The sequence below is a fragment of the Gossypium arboreum genome, chromosome 1, assembly GCF_025698485.1.
Source record: "Gossypium arboreum isolate Shixiya-1 chromosome 1, ASM2569848v2, whole genome shotgun sequence".
NCBI lineage: Eukaryota > Viridiplantae > Streptophyta > Magnoliopsida > Malvales > Malvaceae > Gossypium > Gossypium arboreum.
In genome coordinates, this window is record NC_069070.1 from 85,378,027 (window position 1) to 85,381,890 (window position 3,864).

A 3,864-nucleotide genomic window follows, 5' to 3' on the forward strand; every position below is an offset into this window, starting at 1 on the left:
AGCCCCATAGGCTCGTTTTAAGGCCTATAAATGTATTTATGCTATGAATGAAACTTAAAATTGAATGTTAATATTTAAATTTGAATAATTGACTCTATATGTTGTTGAATGTTTCGTTTTGTACTACAATACTTCGTAACCCTAATTTAGCGACGAAGATAGGTTAAATATAAATTTAGGGTGTTACAATTTTGTTAAACCTTAAATTAATTGCAACTTAGCACTAAATAGTAAAATTTGGACTAAATTGAAAAGGATTTAAATATGAACTTACATGATGGAACTACCCCAATGAAACTTTGTAAATGTATCATACACATGGTTTCAGGTTGATTTACAAAGATTCCAAGATCCAACATTTATTGCGAACTCAAAGATACATGTGACACTTATTTAGCTCAGACGAGTAACTTGATGTTGTTTTATAGGTTTAGCCCAGTTGAGTAACCTTACATGTATATACAGCTTTGGCCAAGCTATTTGATGTGTCGATAAAGGTTCAACCTGGATGGGTAACTTGACACTACTATATAGTTAGCTTAGACAAGCAACTAAATGATGTTTTAAAGGTTCAGCCTGGACAGGTCACCTGACCTATAGTATAACCTTGGCCAAGCTATTTGATGTATCGATAAAGGGTTAGCCCAAATGAATAACCTGACACTAATATATATTTAGCTCGAACAAGCAACTGATACATTGAAGATACTGGGCACAAAGATCTAGCTCGAACGTAATCTGATGTCGTTTAAAATGTTTAGCTCGGAAAGGTAACCCGACACAAATGGATATGACAAGCTCGGATGAGCATCAAATGTGATTAATGCTAAAGTATTCGAGTTCTTCTATGATGTTTGATTGGGTAACTTAAAAGATATGAAAGATAGTCTTAAGTAATATGTTATGTACTAAATGATCAAATATAACAATGTGGAGGACTTGATAGCAAATTGAAGATACTTATGTAATTGAATATGAATCAAGCTCACCTTGTTGTGATTTTTGTTTATATCTTAGGTAAAATTTGGTTATATCCATTAGTTTAATATATATACTTATTATGCAAGGTAAGCTAACCATTTATATACATATGAGCTTACGAAGCATTTTATAATGCTTACCCCATTTCTTTTTCCTCTTCTTGTAGATTTTGACTTGCTGAACATGTCGGTCGGATCCTCGAGGAGCTTACACTATCCATTTCTTGATTTGGTAGACTTTTGATCATTTGAACTCAGTTTTATGTGGCATGTACTTAGGAGTGTCAAGTTGTTTCTAATGTTAAAATGTTTATGACATAGTTTACTTTGAACATCAATGGCAACTTATAGTAATGTTGAATTGCTAACTTTCATAGTTTTCGTATATTGTTGTTCATAAATGGACAAACAATTATAATGAGATATGTGCATATCAACCAACTTGTGGTGTGGATTGGATAAGTGTTATGGAATGTTATAAATAGGTGAAATGGTTTGTATTGATTCATGTTTCATTGTTGTGATTTGGTCTCAAATGTGACATATTGGTTTTATGGATTGTTTAGATGATTATGTGTTATATTTTGGCATAGAATTTGTATGTTTTGAATAGGTTTGAATTGGTATCAAATGTATTCTTTAACCTATTTGAATGGTTGATTTGAAACAAGTATCAAATGGTCAATTTTTTCCAAAAACAGATTGTGACATCTCGATGTCGATCTTCCATTGTCACAATGTTGGCCAACAAATTATGATGTCATGACATGACATACTGTTTTGGCAAAGTCACGACATGGAGAAAATCTAGTCACGACGTTGACCTTATATTTTTCAAACTTTGCAATTTGGTCATTGTTCAATCCCGAGTTAACTTTAGAGCTCACATAAGCTTGTATTAAGCTCGAGAAAGGTTTAAATTTTTTCTAAATTATTTATATTATGATAATTAATGTTTTTCAATTAAAATTATGCATTAAAGGTCTACAATTATTCCGTTTTGTATTGTACCACTATGTAACTCAATCTCAGTGATCGGTACAAGCTAGGGATGTTAGATTTAGTGGTATCAGAGCTATGGTTTATTTGATTCTAAGACAAGCATGTAGGGTGCATGAGTCTAGAAATAGATATCACAATAACCTGTGATAGTGCGATGCTTTCTGATCTGATCTGACTTTGTTTTTCATATAGATATACAATGTCAACTGAGTCAAATTGTGTCGTAACTGATGAGGTAGACAGTAACGTTCCAACTTCCAAATAAGGAGTAAGTCATATTGTACCTATTCCATAGATGCCTGGAAGTGAGGACCGTCGTGCCTTCTTCTAAATGATGAATGAATAGTTTGCTCAATTTATGCAAGCTAATCCTACGGGTCTGCAACCTCCACCCCTACTATGCCTCCTCCAGCACCCCCTGATCCTCAAATTTCAAGTCTTGTAATTGTTCACAGACCTTCGATAGATAAGATTCGAAAATGTGGGGTCAAAAAGTTTCAGAGAAAAAAAGATTATGATCTAATTAAAGCTGAGTACTGGTCAGAAAATACATAGTGGGTTTTCGAAGAGTTAATGTGTTCTCCCGAAGACTATCCAAAATGTGTGGTATCCCTGTTGAAAGAGGAAGCTTACCAGTGATGGACTACTCTAACATCGGTTGTTCCAAAAGACAGAGTAACCTGGGATTTCTTCCTGATTGAATTAAAAAATAAATATGTCATTCGACTGTACCTGAGAAAGAAGAAATGAAAGTTTAAAGATCTGAAACAAGAAATTATGGTAGTAGTTGAATATGACCATGAATTTATTCGTTTGAGTAAATATGCTCAAGAACTTGTGTCCTATGAGGTTGAAATGTGTACTCAATTCTAATGAGGTTTAATGAAGACATTTGGATGCTAGTGGGAGCTCTAGAAATAAAAAGAGTTCGTAGTACTATCTGAACATGCCCAAAAAATAGAAGAAATTTGCAAAGAAAATAAACAATCCAAGAATAAAAGCAGAGATACCAGGAAGCGTAGCATGTTGAGATCTTTCTCTACTTCTCCTTCCAAAAGAACCAAAGACTTCAAAAGTCAATCTTTAGCTTCTATAGGGAATCTGAGAAAAGATGTCTCCAGAAAGAATTATCTGAAATTGCAGGCTACATCAGTAGCTAGTGCTAGAAATGTCTGGAATATGAATAAACCTAGTTGTGAACATTGAGATAAGAATCATTATGGAGAATGTAGATTGAAGAGGGGCTCCTATTTTCGATGTGGCTTGATGGAGCATTGCTGAGAGATGGACCGAATAAAGCCGAAGCAGTTTTAGAATAGGATACCAGACCAATGACTTTTTTGCAAAGGGGTAGGAAACTGAGACCCGGAAACAATGCTGGAGCTAGTCGTAGTGGAACACAGGGTATGATTACAAGATCTGAGGGTCGTGCATCGACCAGAGCTTACGTGATACGAGCTAGAGAGGAAGCCATAACACCTGATGTCAGTGTTGGTACATTTTCTTTGTTTGATGTTATTGTATATGCATTGATTGACCCTAGTTCAACACATTCATATATATGTACCACTTTAGCAATAGAAAAGAACCTACCAGTAGATTCAACCGAATTTGATATCAAATTAACAAATTTGTTAGGACGATGTGTCTTAGTTGATAAGATGTGTAAAAATTGTCCACTAAAAATATAAAGTTATGAATTTCCTACTGATTTGATGTTACTATCATCTGACGAATTTGATGTTATTTTTTGGGTATACATTGGCTAACAATACATGATGCTATTGTCAGTAGCAAGTAGAAGTGAATTATATTGAAATGTCAGAGTGGGGAATTGATTAGTGTTGAATCTAACAAAACTAATTTTGTCACCAATATTTTA